This window comes from Oxyura jamaicensis, chromosome 1 (assembly GCF_011077185.1).
Source record: "Oxyura jamaicensis isolate SHBP4307 breed ruddy duck chromosome 1, BPBGC_Ojam_1.0, whole genome shotgun sequence".
Lineage (NCBI taxonomy): Eukaryota > Metazoa > Chordata > Aves > Anseriformes > Anatidae > Oxyura > Oxyura jamaicensis.
The window spans coordinates 91,684,789-91,711,599 of NC_048893.1; the positions used below are offsets into that span (position 1 = coordinate 91,684,789).

The 26,811-nt window shown below is 43.6% G+C and overlaps 1 protein-coding gene and 2 long non-coding RNA genes across 4 annotated transcripts in view; 1 reads left to right on the forward strand and 2 right to left on the reverse strand.

Moving 5' to 3' along the window:
• LOC118160444 overlaps positions 1-10,000 on the reverse strand; it is a 21,971-nt gene extending 11,971 nt beyond the window's left edge. The window contains exon 1 of the long non-coding RNA XR_004747500.1: positions 9,842-10,000. This is a non-coding gene — a long non-coding RNA (uncharacterized LOC118160444). The remainder of the gene's footprint in view (positions 1-9,841) is intronic.
• PHLDB2 (pleckstrin homology like domain family B member 2) overlaps positions 1-26,811 on the forward strand; it is a 110,710-nt gene that overhangs the window by 8,453 nt on the left and 75,446 nt on the right. The window contains exons 1-2 of one of the 2 annotated variants that reach the window (XM_035315140.1): positions 16,095-16,195; positions 22,018-22,165. The gene's annotated coding sequence lies outside the window, so the exon portion shown is untranslated. Of the gene's footprint in view, positions 1-16,094; positions 16,196-22,017; positions 22,166-26,811 lie in introns of those variants that run through there. The other variant, XM_035315139.1, reaches the window with a different exon arrangement.
• On the reverse strand, positions 14,933-16,109 carry LOC118160445. The gene is made up of 2 exons (XR_004747501.1): positions 16,010-16,109; positions 14,933-15,177 (listed from the first exon to the last, which is right to left on the reverse strand). It is a non-coding gene; the product is annotated as an uncharacterized LOC118160445 (long non-coding RNA).

Here is a 26,811-nt window from a genome sequence, read left to right on the forward strand (position 1 = left end):
TCTCTCTTCTCTCTTCTCTCTTCTCTCTTCTCTCTTCTCTCTTCTCTTTTCTCTTTTCTCTTTTCTTTTCTTTTTTTTTTTCTTTTTTCTTTTTTCTTTTTTCTTTTTTTCCCGGAAGTTGTGCTGTAACTTGTCATCACAGCTGGTGCTGCTTTTACACTGCCATTGTATGAGGATGTGCCGATATTAGTAGAAGGTGACTGCCGAGGACTGAATTCCTTTGGCCCTGTGACAGTTTTAACTTGGGATGTGTGATCTGCTCAGGAGCCTGCCTCCAGACTGAGGCCCAGAGGCGGCTGAGAATGCTTGAGTGGAGGACTGAGAGCTGAACGTGATCCAAGTTCCCTCAAAACGGTGGCTTGTTTTGCTCTCTATACCCAATACCCAAGACCACTGCCTGTGACTATTTCTTCTGCATCAAACCTGAAGACAAGCTAAAGGGTTTTGGTCAGCTGCATCTTCTCATGCAGTCTGAGACTGTCGAAAGACTTTGTATCCATACAGAGGCGGTGATGCTGCAGGGTTATAGTGCTTCACAGAGCAAAGATCTGGACAAAACATGCCACAGAAACAGAGCTGCTTCTTCACCCCACGTGGGCTTTTTAGCAAGCTTCATTAGCAGAGCTACCAGATTGCTGTAACACTCATGTTATCGCTGTGCATGCTGCTTCTGTTTTGTCTCCGAGCACTGCCCACGTTCTCAGTGCGTGGAGACCATTGGCAAGGCTTCCTTCCTCCGTGCCAACGGTGGTGCCCACGTACCGAGGTAGGCTGGGACGAGGCTGGGATGCATGCCTGGCATGCCTGGCGCATAGCCACAAACCCACTCCCACCTCCCGTCCACCTGGAGGAGGCACGGGCGGACCGGAGGGCCCTCGTGGCCTCTGATAAGGGAATTAGGGTCGACCTGAATGTCTGTGGGGTGGAATGTGGCTCTCGATGAGCGTCTGACCTGCGCTGAGAAGCTGCCTTTGGCATGTTGCTTCATGGGTGGGAGGCTTTAAGTGTCTGTGCAGAGCCTGAAGTCACTGAATGACGTGTTGTCAGTGCTCCCTATAACACTGAGGCTGCTCTACTGCCTGTTGTACGACATTAATAAGCACAGCGCATCAAAGCTAGGCACAGAAGTTCGTCAGGAGCCGCGTAGTGCCCTCAAAGACAGTGTTTTGTGTGGGAAATTGCACTGCTGCTAATTATAAGGCAGTCATTGTTAATAACCTCTCTTACCCTTCCGGCTTCCTCTTTGGGAAGCTGGGCACAGCTCCATCTCCCCGAGGTGAGCGGAGACAACGTGCCTTGGCAGGTGACGGCCACATCAGCCCAAGCGTGGCACTCAAGGGGAACATCTGAGCTTGGACCTGAGGTCTGCTCTTCCGAGAGTCCTAGCTGAGAGCAGGACCAAGAGGAGCAGAAGGTCACGTCGAACTGCTGCCATCACAGGGGAGCCCTGTGGGATGAGAAGTAGACTGAGGGAACATGGGGCCCTGCCCACCACTAAAAAATAATTATAAAAATATCATGCAGTGGTAAGGTAGAATATGAATTCCAAGCAGAATAGTTGTTGTGAAACAGCTCCGTGGATAAATGTTGACTCTTGAATTAGGGATTTCTTTTCCAGGAAACAAGAAGAAAGAAGGGAAGCATGCTTTTCCTTTGGAAACAATGGGGAATTTGGGCTATCAGATGGTGGCTGTACTGATGCAAGCACAATAGCCATCTGCCCTGAGAGTGCAGACAGCTGAAGATGAAAATCACAGCACTCCCTGCAAGAACCCATACCCTCTGTGTGAGGTGCAAGTTGCGGCTGAGGAAAAGGCCCACCTGCAGCCCCCTCCCCCAAGTGGAAGGATTTTCTGGTGCTGTTGCTAGAGATGCTTGGGAAAGTTATGATGAAAATTTACCAAAATTCAAGTACTTGCTGTGAAACTGCGACCCTTGGGGAAAAATAATTATTTGGCAAAATTCAGAGACGTTAATTTCCTCTACTTGACTTTAGCTGAAAAAAATTAGAATAGATCATTTCGAAATAAAACATTCCACTAAATCCATCATGTTTTGGGAGGGTGTTTATTCACTTGTTGGAGAGTATGTTTAAACCAATCTGAATTTGATATTTTAAGATGCATTTGAAAAAAAATTTTTGAGACAACGTTTCCCATTATTGAAATCAGCAGTTTGCTTCTAAGGGAGATGTTTTAATGCTCTTAACTTAAAATTGGGAGCTTTTCAGCCTTTCTTGTGAAGATTGAATTATTTTTAAATGTAATGTTTTCCAAGAACAGAAACAGATTCTTGGCTGACTTACCTACAGTAAAGCATTTAATCCAATATTGACCTAACTGCTAAATAGCCTTCAGCATGCTAGTCTTTTAATTTTCATTTAGGCTAACTTCTAAATCTCAGTTAGCATTCCCTTTTCTAGTTGCAGTGTTAAGCCGAGAGTTTACCAATGAATGTGGCAAGGAAGAGAGACGTGAACAGCCTGGGGTCACCCAGTGCACCACAGCTTTGCTTCCCAGGAAGGAAAAATGTGAAATGTGGGCAAGGTGTGCAGGCTCAAACCCCCCTGTCCACGTTGGTAATCCAAAAGAGGTGGGCGCAGGTGGCTCTCTGTCAGTACCGCATGACTGCACTGATGTTTGTATGTCCTGGGCATCTCGTCTGGTGCAGATAGCTGGTGTACCCATCAGCTTACATCTCTTAAGCCTGACTGATGTGAGCACAAAAGAGAGCAGGAAGGAAGGAGGTGGCTGTCAGTGCTGCCTCACTGAAATGCCACCCACAGGAGACCCTGCGGGACTGTGACTGCCTCTTCTCCTCTTCTATGAAAAAAGGGCATTTTTATCAGGTTGATAGCTAAATTATTATTATCACTACAAGGCACCTGCGTACATACCTAATGGCATGGCTCATGCTGGGTACAGCTGTTGTTTCAGGCTTTGTGCACATCATGCTCCTGGAAGTGGAGGGAGCAGCATCCCTAATGGAGAGTCTTTTCCAGAGCTGAACCTCAGGGGAACAATGCAAGCATCTGCTGGAGGTGTTGCTGGGGAGGAGGGATGACTGTGAACAGGGCTTTCCTGAGTAACTTCCTGCACCATCAGTGAACATAAATACACATCATCACCTTAAGACACCTCTTTGCCTACTGGATATGCCCATTCTCCTCTGAAGCAGAGGCAGGATAACCAGGATGCTGCTCTCTTATGCCATAGCGGTCTGTGAGGATACCAGGACTGGGTGGAAAACCACATGAGATGAAACGATTCAAAAGTATGTTTCTGATGGGAAACGAAGAGCGAGTGAGCAAGTAGGGAGTGGAAAGGAGAAATTCCTGCCCTGAGCATCCTGCTTCAGAAGGAGTTGTCAGAGGCCCCCTCCCCAGCAGCTGGAAAGTGATTATGGGCTGAGTGGTAAGCAAAACACAGGGCCTGGGAAAGGGCATATTCCTCGCTGGGGCTGGAGAGCTATTTCCCTCCGCCTATTCTTGTCCTGCATAAAAATTCTGAACTGGCACCAGTCTGTAGCCAGTTGCAGCCAATGTTGCATATTTTGTGTGTACCAGCCTTCTGTAAACATGGCTTAGAGCTGCTTACAGCTGAAATCTAGGTTTAACTTCAAAATGGGAAGGAGGGATTATAAACTCAATATAAAAGGAAATGTTTTAGTACTTATTTTCAAACACGCTTTGGCATTATAGACTGATGTAAATCAAACAGATTCCTACAGTCTACCCAGAAATAAGAAAGGCTGTATGGAAAAGACCAATGACAGTGAAATTAAAAAGGTAAGCCAGCAGCATAAAGGGGGTTAATCCAAGTGAAAAATAACATGATTTCCTAAGGAAGCAGGCTGTTTGATCAGACCTGCTAATGGGGTCTTTTTGCACCTGTTGTCCAACTTCAGTTAAGCATGATAAAGGGAGAAAGGTACTCAACAAAATGAAGTTCTGCTGTGGCTTGTGAAAGCAAACAGCCAATAGCAGGGTGGAAGAGGCATTGCTGTCCCCCAGAGAGAGCTCAGAGGTGACTGTGATCCTTGTAGGTGCCAGAGAATTCAGGCAGGAGGAACCCTTGCGAATGCTGCTGCAGGAAAAGCTGCCTTGGGAGTGTGGTGTCCCCTCCAGCAGGCTTTGTGAGCCCCTGCTGCCTTGAGAGCTCCTTCCGGCATAACTAAGGAGTCTCTGTAAGAGAGGAGTGCAGGAGGTATTTGATATGTTAGAGAGATGCTGTAGAGCTTTGTAAAAGCAAGCAGAAAGAAGCTATAGGATGGGGGGAGAAGATCTTAAAAGAAACAATAAAAGACAAATATAAAGAAAGAATTCTGAAGCAACTAGCTGTGTTAGCTGCATCTGTGTAGTCAGAGGCCATCACGATCCTTCCCTACCTCCCTTGTGCCCAGGGCTGATGGCTCCATGCAGTTGCCACCATCTTGTCACCCTACTGAGGGGTGGGGAGAGAGGAAGCCAGTTATTTCGGCCTCGGGACAAAGCCCATGCCCTTCTCTTCCAGCATACGTACAGAAAGTACTCAGAGTGGGAAGTTGTAGCTGGTGGCATGGTCACAGAGGGATGTGCAGGGCAGAACCTTCTTGGGTTTGAGAATGGAGATGTAAGGCGATGGTGGGCTGTGGCCCTTATGGTGGCAATTGCCATCACGTCCCCTCCATGCCAGGCCAGAAGTATTACATACCTCACATACTGTGAGCTACGGTGGCCCAGTTGTCTGAGCTGTGATCGGTGATGTGGGAGGGGGGGAAATTGTGCCTCTAGCAACAAATATGAAGTCATGAAGTGTAAATCCCCACTTTGGGGATTGTTCCATCTGGGCATGCAGTGGTTACTAAATTGCAGAGAGCCTGCTGGACTGCCCACTGCTGGCTGTCTACAATTAGACACACCTGTCTGTGTCTCCAGAAAGAGTCTTTATTTAAACATAAAGTTAATGAATCTCATTGCTAGTTACGTGTCCCATCTTCTAGTGAAGAGGCTAGGTGTAAAGCTGCGTCTGTCTTGAAAAATCCTGTGAAAGAGTGGAAATGGAAAGGAAGAAGATGGGGGGGGGGGGGGAAGACAATACACCTTTGACCATGTTGCGTTTCACAGGCGTTGAGTGTTAACGCACTTCTGCAGGCTTTGCCTGGCACGGGTTTCCCAGTGCTAGCTGGTGGAGGAGCTTGTTGCACCAGTGCAGGAGAGGTGCAGTTCAGAAGTCCTTCCTGTCTCCAAAAGCTCTCAAGGAGATCCCTGCGGTGCTTGGTCCCAGAGCACTCATTTCAGTTTGCCATGGGGATCAGACGTGTTTGCTTTCAGGTGCTATGCATGGCTGGAGACTTCCAGTGGGAGGGCAAATGTTTGTAAGGAGTGGAAAATAATTCTTGTGGTGGTTTGTGTGGTGCGGGCTTAGTGTTGGCTGATGAGGCTGGTGTTTGTACTTCCCTGCTTGGGAAAGGTCAGACATGAGGAAGAGGAAGAAACCTGCTTCAAAGCACCCCGTAGCCTCAAAAGTGTCCTACCCTGTGTGAGGCTGGGATATGCCAGTGCTGGGACAGTGCTCAACAAGAGGGAAATGAGCATCCCACGCCACGGTGGCTGAGCTGTGAAATAGCTTGAAGCCTGTTCTTTGGCAAGCTGAGCTTGCATATGCATGATGATGGCCAAAAAAAAATAATAAAGGAATATTCTGCTGTGGCAGGAAATCCTGCTAAAGCAACACTATAATGGAAATGGCAGTTTTCTTGCTGACAGTTTTCACTGTGGAGAAGCTGTGCTCTCTTAAAAGATCCTCATAAAGACCAAGTTACAGCTTTACGGATCATTTCCTATACTGGGGAAGTGGTGTGCTGGCCGTATTATTTTATGGAGTAATATGTAGTGGCGTTAAATTTTAGCCTGAGAAAAATAGTAAGATTTATGAAATACTATGGTTTATAAAGGAAAAAATGACAGTGAGTTGCACGAGGCAGGCTTTAAACCTATCTGAAAGCAATTGCAGCATTCTAGAACTTCTCACTATGATGAGGGGCCTCTCTTGACTGCCAGGTCTAGCACATTTTGAAGGCAGAAATCCATGTTTTACATGTGAACCATGGCCAAGCCTGCTTTGGTCTTCCAAGTGGAAGATGCCCTGACCAGTGTTAATGAGCAGCAGTGCTACCAGGCTCAACAAGGAACTGTTTCCCCAATACAGTGAGTGCAGAAGAAAACAATGCACCTGTGAGCCGTAAAACAGAGTTGTGCTGCAAAAGGATTTAATTTAGCAGTTGTAGAAACCCAGACTTCAAGCTTCTCTGAGATGGAGGAGCTGGGTTTTTCATGTGTGCACAATACTCGTTTTAGGTCCAGGCTTCTCAGGTCTCTGGCTTCATCATGCTGTTGGATCGCCTTGGAAATGAATGGGGGATGAAACTGAACGTGTGCAGACCATGTTGATCATCAGCAGTACCAGCTGATGTTTTCCAAATTAAGCTGTACTGTGTTTCTGTATTCACCTAACAGCCTTCAGGCTGGGGAAAAGAGCTTTTGTTACACCTCGAAGCAAGTCAAACCTCTCTTGTCCTCTTGAGCCTGTTCTTTGCAGTGGGGGTAAGGCTGAGTGATGGCTACCCTGATTTGCTTTAGGGACAGCTTGGGTCACGTTAGGGGATCAGGTTTTGGAAAGGAGGGCAAAAACTGGCTGCATCTTCTAAGAGATGACAGGAGGCATTTGTCACTGCCACTTCCCCTTGGCAAACCCATGCCAGCTGAAGGTGTTTTGACACACCTGTTTTCTGTCTGTACTCTATTAAGGGAACTATTTTGACTGTTTCTTTACAACAGCAGGGTAGGATAGTGTGGTGTCAGTTTGTGAGGTCCCATTTGGTCCCCAGTCAAATGGGGGGGGCACCTTAATCTGTGGTGATGCATTGTTTTGAGCAGTGTTTTCTTCAGCCTTTCTCCAGCCCTGTGCTTCCAATTCCTGTACCTGGACACCTTTGCTCTGCTCTAGATGCTAGTTGACATAAATTACAGAGCAAGTTATTTCAGGCCGTGTTTACCTGCCTGTTTTTCTGGCAGCAGTGGGCCTCCAGTCTCGACTGGAGCTTCAAGCATAAGCAATGCCCATTGTCAGAACAGATTATTCAGAGCAGAGCGATCTGAAGTCATTTGGTTATGAAAGGCTCCTCAGAGCAGGAGGGCTTGCCGTGGCCCAGAAATGTTGGCATGGAAATCGATTACATGGAAGGAGTTACGTGGCAGACAGACGGCCCTTCCCGGTGCAGGCAGCACGCAGCCTCCTGGAGATGGTGCCTGTTGTGTGAAATACACGTGCAGCCCTCCTGAAGGGAGGAAAAACCTGGGGGCTGAAGGAGCCAGGGTACAAGGAAAAGGGGAGATGGCACTGGAGGGTGTGATGTGAGAGGAAATGAACAGTAACTGCAGTGGAGAGGGTGAGATAGCGGGGCTGAGGATGCAGGGCACGAGAAGTGACTCCCTTCCAAGAGCTAAAGAACATGCAGCTGCTTGAAGTGGGCCAAAAGCCCTCTTCCTCTTCCATTTCTCTGCTCTGCTTCATGCCTCTGAGGAATGTGCCTGCCAAATCCCGCTCTCGGGGCTGGCGGCGAGAAGCCCTGCCTGATTATTCATATCGGCTGTGTTTCCAAGCGCTTTGCTGCTGTTCCTGCTGCAGCCTGGCAGCAGCTGAGGGTATGGCACCTCCTGAAGGGTGACCCAGGCCTTGAAATCAGTAGTTACACTCCTCATCAAAAAAAAAAAACAAAACAAAACAAAAAAAAGAAAAAAAGAAAATCAGTAGTTACACTCCCCATCAAAACTGTGGGATTTGTTGAGGTCCCCACGTGTTCCAGCCCGTGCTGCTCTCAGAGCTGCTGAGGATGTCCATCCAGGCAGGCACACTGCAGAGGGCACTCAGTGGAATTTTTGTAAAATAGAATTTGGGATTTCCCTAAATACTACTTCTAGTGCAAAATTTGTGTTTAGAAAAGAAAAAATCATGGGGCTGAAGGTCTTAATGGGGACTGCGTTAAATCTTAATCTGAAATAGTAAAGCTGCCTCAAACGCTGCGTGCAGGAGAGTAGCTCTGTGGGTGATCGAAGCCACTCCTCTGGTGCACTCTAACCAGTACAGCAAGGGAATTTCCTAGCAAGATGCAATTATGAATGTGCAATGCATTAAATACCTGCAAAATTATGCTCAGCTCAGAGCAACAACACTGTCTTCATGTGATGTGACCGGTTTTAAAAATAGGGAACAAGTGAAGCAAGCAGCAAGGGGTAGATGGGTGCATCCTGCATCCACGTTTCCAGCCATGGCAGCTACCCAGTTCTTGAGACTGCAGCAAAGAAACCCCAAAAACCCATCTGTGAGATGGTGTGGTAGCTGTATATGCAGTGAAGAGACCAAGTTTCTTTCCTAATCCATGTGGTGATCATTTTAAGCCATGAAGCATGAAATGTGATTGCCCTTGTCCAGTGTTTGAATTAGGGGGCTGTGAGGAAAGGCTCAATGATCTGACTTGTGTGAGGGAGGGAGCAACAGGCACCAAGCCTGGGAGCTGCTTCTGTATGTCTCTGTGAAGCAGGGGTGAAGTAGTTCCGTCACTTAAAAGCTGCAATTTTAGTATGATCAAATAAAAGCTTTAAAATTTTGTCAGGAGAAGTTTCATGTGGGTCTTAGGTATGGACGAGAGCTGCAATGGGAGACAAATGAGTGACATCCTGGTCTTTCCCCACAAACTGGTGACCAGTTCTTGGGGGAACGGGGAAAAAAGCTGCTTGGAAATGAACATTTAGGCAGTGCCAGGCTCTGTACAGATCTTTGTTTAAGCTATAGGTGTGCCCCTAAAGGTTTCTAGTGGCAATCAGTAGAAAATCCGGCATGCATTGCTGTTGCTCTGACATTGGTATTTTTCATGGTAGGAGGCACAGAAATTCACTCTGCAGTCAGATAACCTTTCTTTTGAGCCTGTGCTGCCATTTGCACTGTTAGCTTCACACAGAAGCCATGGTATTCACCAAACTGTGTGCCTTTCAAGTTAAAGCGTGTACACTGGAACAGCTTAAAACTAGTGGTTCTTGTCATTGAAACACAAAGTGGAAATTTACTGTTGCTTCTTCACTTGCATTTGCTTTCTAGACCGTTTCCATGGTTATCTAACCAGTTATGGTGGCTCTCTACACTGAGAAGAATTGCTGTCTGGCTCTGGAAGTGGCTGAGTGAAATGTTTTGGTTTTAACGGTGTGTTTTCATCTTAGTGTACTGGCATCCTACCATCGCCTTTAGAGAGGAGACAAATCGCATAAGCACAGACATTCACAGCTCTGTTTGCTGTAACTGACTGTTTGCAAGCACTTGACTCTGCTTGCAACTGCTTGGGCTTGAACATGTAATTATATTCAGGAGATATCAGAGGTCAGTATCAAGGAAATAAGCCCATTTGGCCAGCTAAGCCTGGAAGCTAGATTTAAAGAAATCTATACAGAGGAGAAAAAAAAAAAAAAAAAAGAAAAAAAAGGTAAATCTCAGCTTTAGTCTGGTGGACTGCTGTTATGTCATACATCTGTCTGAGGATGGAATGGTGTTCTCCACTCATCTATAAAATGCTGTCCAATATGTTAAAATAGATGCTTACCATTAGTATTATTCTTTCTCAAAGACTTGCTCCTGGCCTTTAAAAACAAGTGTATTTTTCCTCTCTTCACTATTCACCTTGCACAAGCCATTGTGTAAATTATTGGCAAGCTACATACAAAGAGGTTCCATTCTGGTTGTGTATCATCCTTTTCTATTACGTTCCTAGGGCATTAATATATTTTCAAGGGTTGTATGATGAGTCTGTGCACTGAGATGTTCTGGAGCTTCTTTCCCAGTCTGCTTCTTCTTTGAGGAACATCTGGAGGGGTGCTGGAGAGCTGTCATTAGGTTGGGTGAGTTGTGCTGCTGAGCACAGGGGTTTCCATGCACAAGCTGAAGTGGGCTTTGAGCCTTCAGCTTACGCCCTTGGCCCAGTCCAGTGGTGTTTCTGTCCAAAAAGAAAGAGCTGTGGAGGAAAATGGGGGTCGCTTCAGGCTGGATGCCCTGAGAGATGCCCCTGTTGCTGAGCACAGACTCATGTGTTTGTCCTGCTGTAAATTTGGCTGGAGCTCTGTGGTGTGCTTGCTGAGCCCCCCTCATTCAGCACTGACAGTTTTTTTTGTCCATGCCCTGTCCTAGGTTTGCACTGACAGCATGTAACCACAAGGCTTTGGATCCCATTCTGGTTAGGCATTATTTAAGGGGTCCATTATTTATTATGAAGTAAGCAGGTACAAATAGGAATGACATTGTTTGAGCTATGAATCATGCCTGACTCAAGTTAAAGGTTAAAACTCCAATTCAACTTTAATCTATATCAAATGCTGTGCTGCTATTGTCACTAATACATGCGAACAACAACAAAAAATAGCTATTAGTACAAGAAATCTTCTAATGTGAAGTATTCATCTTATCTTGTTTCAGTCTAGGTATTTCAAGTGTGTCATTGCTTGCATTTAACAGTTGTCAAAACAGTGAATGTGGCAGAGGGCTTGTTTCTCATCAGCAAACTTTGCAGCCTGTCTGACTTCAGATAATAAATCCCTTTGTGGCACAAAATGTTTTCCCGTGGAGAAACTAGTTATTAACTTTTGCCTTCGTAGAAGTTTTAATAATACGCTGCATGAAGGAGATATCTGTGGTTTGGATGGGGAAGAGACCAGAAGAAATGCAGCAATTTGTATTACATATTAGGCAATGTGTCTGCAGGAGTGGGGATGTGATAGGATTAATTATGCAGGGCTGCAGCGACAGCCGAAAAATCGAGCACACAAATATGGACATATCTTCTGACTGCTGCGAGTGCTGGCCACCGCAAATACTGACTGTGAAGTTGGCCCTGCTTGGTTAGCTCATTATTTCAAATTAACTCTCATTTCCTCCAGATGCACGTGGCATTAGTCATTTCTATCTGGTATGCATAGTTTGCTTAATATGTTTTTGGATTATTTGCTATTCTTTCTCTGGACTTGGTTTAGTAATCCTGGTGCTGCTATTTCTATCCCCCACTCCATGACTGAAACACTCAGCAGAGAACATTAGGGGAAGAAAATAAATGCACTTAACTGGGCATTCCAAAATTAATAATTCTGTTGATATTAGTGTTTTAGGAGCCACAAGTGCTCTTACACATACTTGGCAGTCTCCAAATATTTGAAAATAATTAATATTCTGATCTGGTAAATGAACACAAACTAAGTTATGGGTTTAAGTTCCTCTTTTATTTTGTTTTTAATGTTGCTCTTTATTTTTAGCTTTCTTCTTTGTTCCCATGCTACTCTGTTGGACAAAATTGCAGCTAGCCAAAGGCGTTTGCCTTTGTCACAGGCTGTCATTATTTTGCATGGGAAGTGAAAAGCCTTTGGGTTCACAGGCAGGGAGTGCTCTTACTGTATTGCTCCAGTGTTCCTTGCCATAATCAAGGCTTTGCTCACAATTGCTTTGCTGGTATTTACTTCCTTGTTGTTGTTATTATGTTGATTCAGTGCAAGGAATGAACTCTCTGTCACCTGCAGTTGCTCTTATGGTGCTGGTGCACGAAGCTCAGGAAAGCCCTGGCTTGGTGCTTCCAAAAAGCTCTTATACCAGTTATCAGCCAGCACCACATCCTGTGCCTTCCTGCTGGAGCTCCACCTGCACTCCCCCATCTCAGAACCCTTCATTGCTGATGCTAGATACTCCCTGGGAAGCAGGGTCCCCAAAACCAATGTACTTCAGTATTGCCACTGGTAATGGCAGCATCTCTGGGCTCTGTGCTTTATGCACAAGCAGAAAGAGACGGTCATTGGCACAGGCCATGTTCTGGTAATATTAGAAGCATGCAACTTGTCTGGGAAACCCTAATTAAGACCAGTCAAGTCCTGCAGCATTGCTCTTCTGTGGCTAGTTGGGAAGACTTGGAGATGTCAAATCTAGCCCTAGAGTCTCAGCTGTGAGCTCTCACTCTTCATGCCAGAACTCAAAATATTCTCTGCTTTTCCTGACCCCCTGAAAAAATGTCAAAAAACGAGTGACATCTGTCTTGCACATCTCTTCCTGGCATGCAAGCCGTGGATCTAATGACCATCAAAGGATATTTTAAGAGTGGAGTAGACAGCAAAAATGTACAGGCTTAAAAATTTGCAAGAGTTTTAACTGTGTAGGTTCTTGGGCTCTTCGCTTTGTAACTTGGTGTGGCTTTTAAAGATTAGGGTTTGAAATACAGGCTAAACGGGATATATAACTGTAAGTCCTTTAGTAACCTTTGGAAATCAAAACTTGTGTTGCTGTTAGTCCACTAACTGAAGGAGGAATATGCAGCTTTATAATATCAGGCAAAAAAAATGACGCTACCCTAGTTGAGACCTCCTTGGATGTATGTATGTACAACTTTGCACGACGTTGTGGAAGTGTGTGATGTACAAGAGCATAATAAATCTCCTGCTGTGTCTCAGCTGTAGGGAAATGGCTCCATCTCTGAATCGTCCTTGCAAATGGTTTGCTATGCTTGAGGGGCAAATTGCATAATTAGGCAATTAGTAGTAAAAACTTCACTCCTCGCCACTGGAGCGCAACAATGTGCGGCTGAATGTATTGCTCATTTGCTCCTGGAAGTTCTTTTTGCTTCTTAAACAGTCAGCACTGGTTGAGTAATCTTTTTTTCATATAAGAAAAACAGCTCTGATTACACAGCCGCTGCTCTCTGTATTTCCATCCTGAATACATCTCAGACTCGTTTCTCCTTTCAGACCTACGTGTTGAGTAGTCATCAATACAAGATACTTCGCAATTACCTCGGCTTGTTTCAGAGAAGGCAATTAAGCATGTGATGTGATTCTTGTAAAGCAATGCTTTGTTTTAATAGGTCGTTTTGAAAACAAATTATGATGATCCATTGAACGCATGGCTTGAAATGCTGCTGCTTCATGCTGGAATACTGCTGCAGCCACAGGTGGTAAATCGGCCAAGGGAATATATAGGCTGTAGCAGCCTTTCCAAGAGGGAGTATGATGTGGTTGAGGAGAAAGTAATGGCATGGGGGAAAAAAGTAATCTTCCATCCCTCGTAGAGTAACTTGTATCCAGAAGTAATTACATCACTGTCTCAATCTTTCCAATGTCATCAGTTTTGATAATTATGTATGTGCCTGTCTGTAATAAGCAGTAAAGTTTACCTAAAACAGAGCATGACTTTTTGGCAAGCCGCTACATCTGCTTGGAAAGGATTATGTGTATGTGCTGACTCATCTGGCATAGGTATGTGATTATTTCACTTCATTAGGTAGAATTTGAGGAGGGTTTCTGAGACTATTTGGTTTGTGAATTTAAACAGTCCTGTGACCAGCACAGCGAGTTAGCAGACTGAAGGAGAGTGTTTAATCTATTATCTTTCTTCAGTAATAAAGCAGGACTATGAAAAGATTGAAGATGGATTCTGTAATGCCTGAATTAAGTCTGGTACTGCAAGGAATTGTCTGCTCGTGGTGTTTAGCTTAGGCTTCTCTGGTACCAATTAAAAATTGAGATTCCCAGTGTTTGAAGGCAGAACCTTTGACTGATACCTCCTGACCTCTATGAATGTCAGCTTCTATGTGGTTTTTTTTTTTTTTATCTGTATATATAGGCTATTTCTGCTGACAGATTTTTTTTTTTTTGTGTAGGAACAGTTCTTAGCTTACTCAAGACCTGGTTTTCATTTTCAAACTAATTCTTCATTTTAGTTATCTTAAAACACTGATATTTCTAACACAGCTTCTCACTCCACCTCCTTACCTTCTCTGCATCTCCATGCCAGCTGGCCAGAAAATCCACAGGATGTCTGCAGGGGATTTTTATGGTCCGTCTGAGTGCCTGGAGCACCCTGCCCACCTAAGTGGCTGGGAAAGCAGGGAAAGGCTTTCCCTGGGCAGGCAGCTTGGAGCAGAAGCACTGCTTCAGTGAAGGACTCGGCCGTTCCCTTCATTGCAGAAGTGCTGGGTAATGCCGCAGCAGCGCAGTCACTGCAGCAGGTGGTAGGGGTCTCTCAGCACCCGCTAATCCCATATGTAGGGTTCAGGCCTCCTCTGTGGCCTGTTCATGGCATAAGTTGCCAGGGCCAGCAGCAGCCTGGAGACACCTCATGCTGCCACTTCCCCTCAGGGAATTAAAAGCCCTCTTGGGCCAGGTTTGCTCTGTCCCCTGTGGCATGGGCTGGGTGGATGTGTATCTAACAGCTCAGGAAGGAAACAAAAAGGTTTATCGTGACATAGCTCCCAATACTCTGTTCTCCCTTCTTCAAAGGCTTATTGGTGTCACAGTTGGCTTATAGGTATGTGATAAGAAAGGCTAAGGGAGCACATGAGGAAACTGATCCGCCAAGGAAGGTAACCTCCTGTGGCAGGTCCCCAGGTTAGAGCAGCTACCCCATCCTTCCCTTGGCAATGAAAACAGTTGTTTAAAACTTACAGTACTGTGGCCTAAATCTGCATGTTGATCGTGAAGAACCCTCAATACAGTCCTTACACTAGGCTCAGGCTGATGTTGCATGGCACAGTTTTGTGAAGCCATTGACTCATGTTGTCTTCCCACTTTTCAGACACCACGCAAGATCTGGGTTTTCAGAAGGAAGTACTCAAGGCAGCCTAAAAACCAAAGCCTCCTGAGCTATTCTGTGTGTTGAATATGCAGATTCAGAGGTCCAAACCCACAGTTAGTTTAGAACATATTGACTGGAATATTTCAAATCCAACTCTTCATATTTTAATTTCTGGGAATAATTCTGTTGACATCACTGCTGACATAGAAATTGTCAGTCTTTGAATTTCATTACTGTCACTGTGGGTGCTGTAGTAATGGGAGCATTATAATGCTTTCAACTCTTACAACACAAAGAAAATCTCAGCCTTTTTGAATGACTTGTTTATTCTGGCTGAATTGAGAGAAAATTCTAGCCTTTGCTTTTGTTATGGGTATCAAAATTAGAAGTTTGGTTAAATGGTGATTTTATGCTGTCTTTTTCTGCAAATCTAGATTGTTTTTTACTTACCACAAATGAAAAACAAAATGAAGTGTAGCAAGACTTGAAAATGCTAGCTTTTCCAGATGTGACACTTGAAGGCCAGATGTTCACAGAAAAGGCTTTTGGCTTCCTACCAAGATATCAAAAATGTTCAGGACAAATTAAAATACATTTTGTTAATTGCCAAAATTTAAACAGAAAAATAAAATGTTTTGTGAAGAAAAAGAAAATTATTCTGACTCTATTATATTACGCTGATAAGGCTTGAGTTCCATACTCAGACTGGTACAGCTCCATAATAATTCTTAAATCAATATCTAGTTCATATTTACACTGCTGTTCAGGCAAGGTAATTGAATATTGCCTAGGTTGTTACCACAACTTTGAAAGCTTGCAGACAAATCACCTGAGATTAAGCTTTTAAAAGGTTTACATTAGTTTTAACATGTACATTTATTCATTCATTATTTCAAATTGGAAGAAAGCACAGAGCAGTCTGTGGAAAAATCAAGTCATGTTTTCATACTGGTTACATCCTACTAAAATGTTTTCTGAAATTTAACAATAAGTAGAAACTTACATTTAAAAGATATGTGGATATATCATAACCCATGAACTAAATTTGTTTTAACAACCTAACTGCAGGTGTGGAGCATTAGAAGTACTAACCAATGAAAAGAAAGACTTTAAACGAAAATTGTAATGGTGAAGTCTAATTTTTTGATGAATCTTGAAAAGGACAACAAAGAGAAGTAGAAAACTTGCTATTCTTTTAGCAAAACAAAAGGACAAAAAAAATCTGGATGTTTCTCCATGTACAATCCTTAGAGCCATGTCTAGAAAATGAGTTGTATCAGATAAATCCCTGATTGCATATATTATCGCTTTACCAAATTTTCCAGACCCGGCAGGATACACTTTGAGCTCATGTTCGGAGATAAAAGATAACGTTTGACATTCACCTAAACCACATGCAATGTCAGCTCCTGCAAGCTGAATACAACCCGTCCATGTCGAGTTTTCTCTGGGGCCAAAGCTCTGCTGCACAGTCCCTACATGGTCATCGCCCTTCCCTGAGCGGCCAGTCCAACTGGTTGTCCGAGAGGTTCATGCTTACAGACAGTAAAAATCGGAGAAGTTTGCTGCAGGTCAGACTGAAATGGAACTGCGTCCTCCTCAAATGTGACTGTAATGGACTCTGAACGACCTAGGCAGTGTTAAAGGCATTAATTTGCCCTCTGGAAAGTGAATCTAAAAACTTGCATGATTTGCTTTTGTTTTGATACTCCACTAACATTCGTTCAGAGTCCATCAAGATGAACAAGCAAAATACTGTGTTAATGGTGAATAAATTTGTTTCTTTTAAATTTTTTCAAACCACCTATTTAAGTTTATTCTTTAAAGGGAGGGGAGAAGGAAAAAACTGACTGAGTAGTTGGTTTGAGTTTTGTGCTCTTTTGTGTTGGGCCTAAAAGGGTTTGTTGAATTTAATCTGAATTTGTGTTTTTAGTTCCCACATACCTGTTAATTTCTGTAAATAAATTTGTTGCTCTTTTACACTAATGTTCAATATTAGCAATAGAAATGAGTAAGGAAAGATATTTTTTTTTTGCATCAGATTTCACAAAGTAGAAGTGCAGACTGTGCTCCAGGGTTAAATTATTAACTATGGTGTATAATACTAATGACAGAAATAGCAAGGTAAATAAATCTATATATATGATATTTATTGTTTAATACATAAAATAGTTCATTTATGACTAATATGGGAGCAAATAAAATCTGGAATTGGAAAGAAAAAGGACACAAGATTAGATTTTCATTTTTAGTGTAAGCTAATGTTAAAGGAATATTGAGTTCTTGAGGTGCAAATCTTATCTCTTAGATCATTCCCAAAAATCAAAGATACAAAATCAACATTAAAATGTTATCTTCCAAAGCAGAGGGTTTAGAACTCTTGCTCAGCGGTCCCCTAGCTGAGCTGAATTCCTTGAACAGTAAAACTACATGCCTACCTCTGCATGGGCACTTCAAAAGTAGAAAATGCATTGTAGACTCCTTTAGCTTCTGAAGAAAAGGAATCTAAATGTGCAAAAGAAATGACATTAATGAGTAATGGAAAAGAGCGAGGAAAAGTCTTTATTGGCCAGTGTAGCTCTTTATGCATTCATTGCAAAATGCAGCATCTCTGTAATTGTTTTGGCCTCTTGTTGTGGTGCCGAGTCTGGGGACACACCAAGTGGAGAACTCCTGTGAGCCGGAGATCCTATGAGCATCCCTGCCTCTGGTGGAGAGGCTCTCCTGCCTGCTGTTTGGGATCTGGGAGCAAAAACCCTACAGGACTTGTATTGATCGGTCACTGGCTGTCATAAAGCCAAAATGTGCTACTTGAACATCTGCACACTGTGAATTAAATTATACAATTACCATGCAAAGCTCTATGGTATGAGGAAGAAATATATCTTGGTATTCCTCATTAAGGTCCAAGGTGAAGTCTAAGACATGCTGATAGTTTTAATTGTGGTATAATTATGCCTGAGGACAACATATATATTTATAGTGAGGTGATTCACAACACCTTTCAGAAGAGGGAATACATACTTATTGAGATGTGCATTCTCCGTTGTGGATAGATGGTTGGCTTTTTGTCTGGCTGAGGTGACAGCATCTTTTCAGGACCTATGGAGCAAAATAAAATTATATATTTTCATTATTATTGCCTCACTACTGTGTTACTGCTGAATCTGATTGAAAATATGAGAAAAAGTAGATGTGTGGAATGGGTGGGAGAGGAAATGAGGTAACTGACGAAGTCAATGGTTGACATAATCCAAAACTTTAAATTTATGGCTCCTGGAGCCCCAAATGCCATCTCTGAAAGGAGTGAATAAGGTCTTTCAGTGGAGCTGTGCTGGTTACCCTGGATCCTACAGGCTTGAGGGCTTCTGGAAACGTTTCCTGTTTTGGTGTTGTGAAGGTGCCTGTAACTCATGATTAGGTTTCCAGACTGCTTTGTCAATGATTGTGTTTGGGAGAAATCTGAGAACAAAAAACAAGTGTTCCATCATCTTCTGTTTTTCACTTGAAATGTTTTTATAGAAACCAAAAGAGTCTGCTGGACTTCTTTGAGGAATGAAATGGGATGGCGTGAAGAAATAACATGTTTTTAGTATTTGTTTGTTTTACAGCAGATAAAGATGACAGATATCACTTGTTTTCATTTGGAAGTCGTTTTCCATTAAAGCCACTTTTGTTTCAGTGTCTACTTTACCCATACACAGCAAATTCAGTTATGAAATTCAGTAATTTAAAGTATGCAGTTTGCATTCAGGCTGCACAAATATTACAGCTTTTTGTAGGTTTTTCTTTCTTAACAGCTTTTAATATGAATCTTCACAGTCTTCCACCAGGGCGGCCTGTGTATATTCCATTTTTTACTCTGTTTGCCTCACTGCCTCATGCAGGCCTTAAAACACATGCTATTCTTATTTACCTTGGGTTGTAGTTTTTGTCTTTTTTTTCCCCCCACCCCCAGCCAGGAAGCTAAAAACAGGGTGTGCTTTTAAAAAGCAGGAAAGTAGCTTTAAGTATCTTGATGGCTGTAAGATCTTTTATTTAAAATAAATAATAATAAAAAAGCATGATTTCCTTGGACACTGTCCAGAGTTGTGGCTTTGTAAAATATTAATTTTAGAGTCTAGAAGTGAAGCTTCATCTAACAACACAAGCAAGGACTTCCTTTCCTCCTCTCCTCCCCTCCCCACTGTGACTTACAAATAGCATTTTTCCTGTAGGATAAATAACTTCACCAAAATAGATATATAAACCCTCTGTAAACCTCAGGCTGTTTATAGCTGAAATCCAAATGTTATTTTGCAGCTGGTCTCTGCATTGTATGCTGAACCTCGTGGAAGGTTTTTAGTTTATCTGAGATCTTAGGTTGTATGCATTTGTTCCTTCTGAAGGAGAAATCAGCCCTTATTCCTGATCTTTCTCCATACTCATTTCTACACGTGATAGGTGTGGGGAGGCTCACTAAAAACACCACAGCAGAGGTTCCCGGGAAGGTGGTGTGAGTCCTGCTAGCGTGCCTCTGCTGCTTCCCTGCCCTTGTGGAGCAGAGGAAGCAATTATGAGCGGGGTGAGCCAGAGGCTGGAAATCACGTCAGATGAGAGAGGCTTGGTGGCACTCGGCCATGGCGTAACAACAATGAGGCGTGCGCGTCCCCAGGCTACATCTCCAGCGGTCAAGGTCATCAGCCACGTGCTTGGTAATGGAGCCCATGAGGAGTACCAGGCTCCCTGCTGGCCTTCCTTTGTGGCTTATTACTTGCATCATTCGAGGCAGGTAGGTTAAGCCTGTAAAATGATGCTTGTGCTGCTTGGTCCCAATTTGCTGCAGACACAGAGAAGGGTTTGGCTGAACAGAGCCAGTCCCTGGAGCACTCCTGACCTGTGAAGGGAGCTGGGGCCTCCAAGTGCTGAGATGACACAAACCAAACCAAAGCTCCGTCGATTGCCATTATTCCTGCAGTATTAACCTCTGTTGCTTTGCTTTTTAGAGTTTTGAGGTCAAGAGAGGAGAAGGCAAAAAAAAAAAAAAATAAAAAAATAAAATGAAAGGGAGATACAAGATTTGTGCAGGATGTTTTGTGGGTGAGTTCAGGACAAAGCTGGTATCTTCAGTTCATAATAAGCTGTAATTTCCAAACTATGGGTCATGGTCAAAACAAGTTCATGATTTTTGAAGGTGATGTTTTATGCCTAGAAGCGCTGACAAGAAATGCATTTACAAAGCAAAAATTTGGGGAAGCAGTCCTCTTTTTATTTTGCCAGAGCTACTCTTAGGTGCTGACCACAAGAAAGTAAAGTGTGGAGACAACTGGAAAATTATGTTGCCCTTCCAGTTCAGGTCTTGTTGTCAGAATATGCAAGACTCAACAAGATTAGAGCAGTTTTGCCCTTTAATTTAAACAGATGCAAGCAGATTTGCATCACAACTCCGGTTCAACCCTGAGTCATGGGATTATTTCATTCTGCTATATTCATTTTTGATGAACCACTTTGCTCCTTGGTTCTTAGGGAGGGTTAAACACTAATTCCTCAATGAAATACTTCTCCCCTGTTGAAACTTGAATGGGATATTTTCCAGGATGCAATCTCAGAAACCACCCTTCGCACAATAGCTGTGCCAGAAATGCCTCACCAGGAAAGCAGATTGCCTGGGGGTGGGGAACATTAACGCAATGGGCAAGGGGGGGCTTTTCGATGTCTGCTTATATCTCGATCTTCCTTCTCTTGTGACATCAGTCAAAATTTTTCACACTGAATGAAGTTGGATGTCGCATAGTTCTTTGGACCAAGCTGTTAAAATTCCCAGCTCTTGCTCAAGCAGTAGACGATACTCTTTCCTGCTTTCTGCTGAGGCAGTTTGACTATTTCACGTGGTAGAAAGTTATTCAGCTCATGGCTTTCCTATCTGTGAACAGCAGACAGGACCTTATCTGCCTGACTGTTGAAGCAACCCCAGGACAAGGTGCTGACTGCGGATTTTTACAGGAACCTTTGTGTTCAGATGCCTAAAAGGCAAATTGGACACGAGTGCAGAAGCAGAGTACCTCACCCACATGTGCTGAGGAGTCGGCCCAGTGCATCTGCAGAGAACAAGCCACCTGCACGGTCCCAGGCTGCAGCTGCTACAGCATCGTAGCAAAACACTAAACTGGAGCTTAAGAATGAGGGGTAGGGACTAACTTGGTGCATAAAGGAGCCACAGGCCAGCTGAGGGATGTGAAGAGGTTTTTAATTCAAAAACCTCCTTGAGATCTGTAAGATGTTTCTGTAACTCCAAACTTTTAATGAAGAGAAACGTTCGTTCCAGGATGGAAAACAGAAGGCTTGACTGAGGCTGCTAATGCAAATGGAGAAATGGATTTCTTTTTTCAAGTCAGTGTACTTAACCCAGAGTAGATTTAAAATGTCGAAAGAAAGAAAAGACCATCTTAGCCTGGTACTGATTTCCTTTTACATTTTACCTATGTTTAAATCTGTTTTGCTTTCTCTCCTAGAAATGTGATCCTCCCCAAAGTAGATTATGTAGCTATAGAAGCAAGACTGCACTGCTCTTGGAAAAATCTACATGCCTTTGTGCTTACATTTCCTCGCTTTTGCGTCTGAGCTGAGCCCCTGACAATTGAAAATATTTAAAGAAGGAAAACCAAACTCTAGTGAATGTGAAAGGCATTTGCACAAAAATACAAGCCGCCTTCCCTCGGTCTTAATAGAAAAACCTTAAAAGGATTGCATATGCTATACCGATAAATACAACTCCTCATTCCCTCTATGCTCGTGCGCTAGTTTTAAAAGTCTTTGTTTCTATTTTTGTCTCCCCGCTCTTTATCCAAATAAAGATCTGTAAGTTTTCTGTCTGTCTAAGCTCAGCAGCTACGTGGTCACATCTCCTCCATATCATTTTTCCTGTGAACTTTCAGTTCCTTCTCCTTTGCTTGGAATAAAATCAAGCACTCTGTTAATGGCCAGAACTCTGCAGCAGGAAGTCGGTACCACAGCTCCTCGGGGCTTGTGCATGCAAGAAGCGAAATGCTATCGGTCTCGTGGAACTGTGATGAGTAACTTCAAAGTCACTCTCCTATAATAGAAACTTAGTTTAAGATCAGAAAAAAAAAGTGCTGGTGTGCCTCAGTGCTTTCCAAAACCTGTTTTTGCCATGTAAAGTCAATTGGCTGTAAGCTGTGGGCCCAGCTTGGCTTCAAAGAGTGCCTGGCTCTTCATTCACAAACTAAATGCTCTAGAGAGCTGCCAAATTGGGGAGATTATTCTGTCTCATTTTCTGGCAAGCCACGGCTGCATGTATCACTTCATTTATATGCTAATTGAGGCCAAGCCTCCAAATAGGCTCCATACAGTATCTGTGACTTGGCTTCCTCTCTATGATTATTATGCCTTCCAGCAGCTTCAGTGTGTGCTCTGAGCCGGAGGAGGTTTAGTAATGTCTTCATCTACCAAGTCCCGAATCCTGGCCCCAGCTTTCGGAAACTGACGGCTGAACTGGAGCAGCGCAGGTCACTCGCGTGAAGGATTACCGTGGTGCGGTGAAGGTGAGCTCACACCGTTTGTTGACGGGGACTCTCTCTGTGTTCCAGCTTTAAGGAGATGCTGATGTTTCTCGGGCCAGCTGGTGTTGTAAGAGGTTGCAGAGGGCATGGGTAATTACAGGGATGATGTGTTGACGAGGTAAAGCAGCCAGTTCTGTTACCTCTTCTCTTCTGCATGCTCGTGTATGACTGAATGGCAAAAGCTCCCACTGCTCTATCCGTCCTCTCTTTAAAGCTTAGTGAACATCCCTGTGCTGTCAGTCATTCCTTGAGGAGCACTATGTTGTTATAGAAAGAGCAGGTACCAATATTGGGATGGTTTCATAGTGGTAGGTAGCTCACCTCCACCGTGCTGCTCTTACTCTCTCTGACCTTTGAGGCTGCTTTAGCTTTCCATTTGTTTAGTATTTGATAATCTTCAGAAGTCGAGGATGATTTTTTCAGCAAATGGGACACTTGCTGTGGGCTGAATTCACCAACTAATTCACCAAAGGCTATTGAACATAGGGTGGGAAACATATGTGCTTATGGTACAAAATCTTTGAGCCTTTTCATAAGGAAGCATTAGTACCTCCTGCTTAAAGCAGAGATGTGACAGTGGCTCATGAGCATTTCTTATCATTAACCCCAGGGATCAGAGCTCCCTGCTAAATTCTGAAACTTCCTTGTGATATCATTTCCATACTTCTTTGAACTTTGTTAGAAATATATCAAGGTGTTTTTTAAAAAATCTCGTTAAATGAGAATCGAGCATTTGAAATTTAGAAAGTTCCCAGCTGGCAGTCACCTGTACGAATCCTTTGCAGACCTGCACTGCAGCGCAAGCTGTTGCAGCAGCTTGTGCATGGGAGCACAGAGTTGCAATATGCCTGACTTTTGATTACCCGGTGCAAATATGGGATGTCACAGTCCTGGTCCAGGTGCCCAAACAGGGGCTTCATAGCCTGCCGGAGAGTGCAAATGGCCAAGGAAAAGCAGTTGACATGAACATGACAAAAATACCTGTGCTCTCCTATGCCTGGTGCATGCTCACGGCTTTGATATAAGGAATGATTCGCAATCAGGATTCGTGACTTGGGCTCAGGCACCTACGTTATCTGTACGTGGGGGATTTTCTGTTCTCGTCCGAGTTGTGGCAGTGCCCCCCTCTCCTCCAGGAAGTGAGGGGTATCAGCTCAGCATGAGTTTCCTCCCTGCCTGGGGCAGTTCAAATTTACGCTGCGTGTGCGAGGTAATTGGCTTATCCAGGGCACAAGCTGGCACGGAGACACCCCCGCCTCACCTGTTGACGTGGAGTCGTGATCTGGCCAGGAAAGGAAGGCAGACTCATCAAGCCACAGGCTGATAAAGCAAGAGGGAGCAAAACTTTTTTTGCCTAGTGATGAGGCAATTTCCTGGGATAGACCAGTTGTGGGAACTGCTACTTCCCAGAAGTAGTTGAGCACTTTTGTAATCGGCTCATCGCTCATCAGAGGAACCTTCCATGGGATTTCTGAAGCCTGCCTCTGCATTCACTGTACTTTGTTACTGGGAACAGCTGCCTCGAGCCTCCTCTGAGCTGCCTCAGGGTTATGACCTGTTGGCTGACAAAAATAAGTGCCAGGTGAGGTTCCTGCCAGGGCATGACTGCCGGGCTGAAGGAATACCTCTGCCCTTGCGCAAGGAAGTGGCTCATATGTTTCCATGACACTCTGTTCCTTTGTGTGCTCCATGGAGCAGGTTTTGGCAAGCAGTGTTCACGCAAGTCTCTCTGTTTTAAGTGGAAAAGCTCCAAAGCTGATAAATTTCCTGTGTCAGAGAAAGGGCATCTCTGTTCTAGGCCAGGATGCTATCGTGAGCATCCTGTTGCTGTTATGCTGCAGTTCTGTTACTACTGGAGTACGATGCTCACTCCTTAGAAGATCTGGAGGTTTTAAAATTTATTTCTTTCTGTGGTGAAGGGAGAACTGTTTAAAATGCTTTTGATTTTTACATATATATTTTTCTTGTCAACCCTATTGTCTCTATCTGGACTCTAATGGGATGTTTTAATTTGAGAACGTTTGTTTTGTGGTATCAGACACTGCCTGACACAGGATGCCTCCTACTTTACAATGCTGCTTCTGCTTAACCTAGAGCAGAGGTTTTAACCCCAGGCCCTCTCAGATGGATAGGGCAGGAACTTGAACACAGGTGTCCCATGGCCAAGACCTCTCCAGTATGAAAACAGCTCTTCCAGCAAAAAGAACAGCACATGGCTGGGTTTAACTGGAGGAGAGAATTAGCTGGGGAGAGGAATGTGATTTAAAGGGCAAGAGGAAGAGTGGAAGAGATGGTACCACCTTTACCAAGGAAAAAGGAGCTGGTGCATTGAAATTTGGGCTTCCTTACTGTAGGAAGATAGGAGGTCAGCAGCTCCAGAAGTCTTATGGGAGCACACACAAAAGTTGTTTGTGGTTAGTGTTCTGTTGAGTGCTTCTGAGGGACATACTTGCAGTGGTTTGTCTGGGTGCTAAAAACACACATGTTGAGATGGTAGTGGGTGTAACAACCACCCTTCATTTGAGTCAAGTGCAAAGTGCAATTAGGCTTTAAGGAATAGATAGCTGAAACAATGGGAGCCACCACCCTGACAACAAGGGTACATGCAGAGCTGTTTAAGAACGCGTGTGGCATGGGCGGGGGGTTTGATAACAGGCTGCGTTAAGGTGCAGGTGGCTGAATGCTCTTCATGTGGGAGAGAAACCAGAAAAAACATCAGAGCAGCACACATCAAGAAAGTCCCAACAAAAGAAATACTTGCTGCCTGGCTGAATAAAAGTGAGAGAGTTTACAGGAGTCAGGCACATGGAGCTCCAAGCAAGCAAAGTACTACCTGGTCCAGGTACAACAAAATGGGTGTTATGAAGTTGCTCTGAAAATGAAAATGTTTTGTTTCAGAAAAAAAACAGTGCCAGGTTCCATCACCTGTCCATCTGCCTGAGAGCAGTGATGCAGAGCTATTGGGCAATGCTCAGCTCAGAATGTGGCAATGCTCAGATGGATCTCCTCGTTACTGCAGTGGCCAAGAAGTAGGGATCTCTGCTTCTAGCTGTAGTTAGGCAAGCGAGCCTGTTCTAGGGTATGCCACTGCAGATTTCAGCGCAGAAAATATAAATAAAAATCAAGTTGAAGGGAAATGCTAGGTCAGAATAAAATGAGAACCAGGCCCACCTAGTCTACTCTCACTTTCCAAGTAGGAGTATTAACTTGGTACTGAGCTGAATTTGGAAAGGTGAGACTTGCACTTGAATTTGGAGGTTTGCATTTTCACTTGATCACATAGTCAGCTTGATCTCTGTTCACCTTTACACATCTTTCTGATTACTACCGTGTCCCACATGCTCTCTCTTGAACAAGAGACCTAACTTGTCACCTAAAAGAGCCCAGATTTTATGCACAGTGTATGCTTTGTTGACTGGATTTACCATGTGAATAGGTTAGCTGTCTGTTACCTTGTCTCTTACGACTGTATTTGAAAAAGACTTCTGGCGGTCTATTTATAAACGTAATATTAAGAAATTTCTACTGTTATGGGTTTGGGTTTTAACTTGGGTTTTAACTGAGATGAAGTTAAAGAACACTTAAAACAGCACCTGCCATAGATAGCTCCTCTGGCTTTAAAGTGTCTGTGGGCTCCACATAATTTCCTGTACAACCAAGTCTGACTTCTATTAAGGCGCTGTCTGCATCTGACTTGCATTAGTCCCATGAGTGATCGCTAAGTGTTGATTTAGATTCTTCTTACACATAGGTTGCAGAAAATGAAAAGCAAATGGGCTTAAGGCAAAACTGAAGCTATGCTGTACATCATTTTATTGCATTCCTCTGAACCTCAGCTAGCTCTCTGGTGATGCACCAGCCAGCGTACTGACTTTTCAGAGCTTTTTAGCGTGCATTACCCAGAGTTAAACCTTGAGACTTTCTTTCAAACATTCTCAAAATTTTCTTATATGTAAGAAATAAGTTTTTAGCTTTCAAAGTGAGAAGACAATGAAGGCAATTATATATATATATATATATATATATATGTGTATATATATATATATGTATATATATATATGTGTGTATATATATATATTCACACAAAATAGTGAACAGCATAAGATACCACAGATCGTACATGAAATGAGCCTCCTGGCTCATCTAATCTGGTGCCTCACAAGCACTGAGGTAATAGCTGGTTAGACCCAAAAGGTCTACAAATCACCCATTCTGCATATACCACAAGCCACAAAATACTCCCCAATGCTCCCTAACGGCTTGCAGACATATAGTACAACCCATTCAAAGCCACAAACTGGTGTGTGCCACAGTTGCGCTGCTGCAGTCACGGCAGCCAGCATCTACCCTCTCCTATAATGTTCCACAAGAGGCTAGCAAAGACATCTGAGACTTTTTCAGCATCCTGAGTACTAAACACATGGAAGAGCTCTCAAATAAAATGTAAGCAATATATCCCAAAACACAAACAGTAAGCAATATATCCTGTCACATCCTTCAGTCTGACTTCTGCACTCCGCTGCTCTTATGTAGGTTCAGAGAAGAGGTTTCAATGCTACTTGTACACCTTGCACTTGAGCATGCACACACATAAACACCTTTCCCTGTGACATTTTGGAAATGACTTT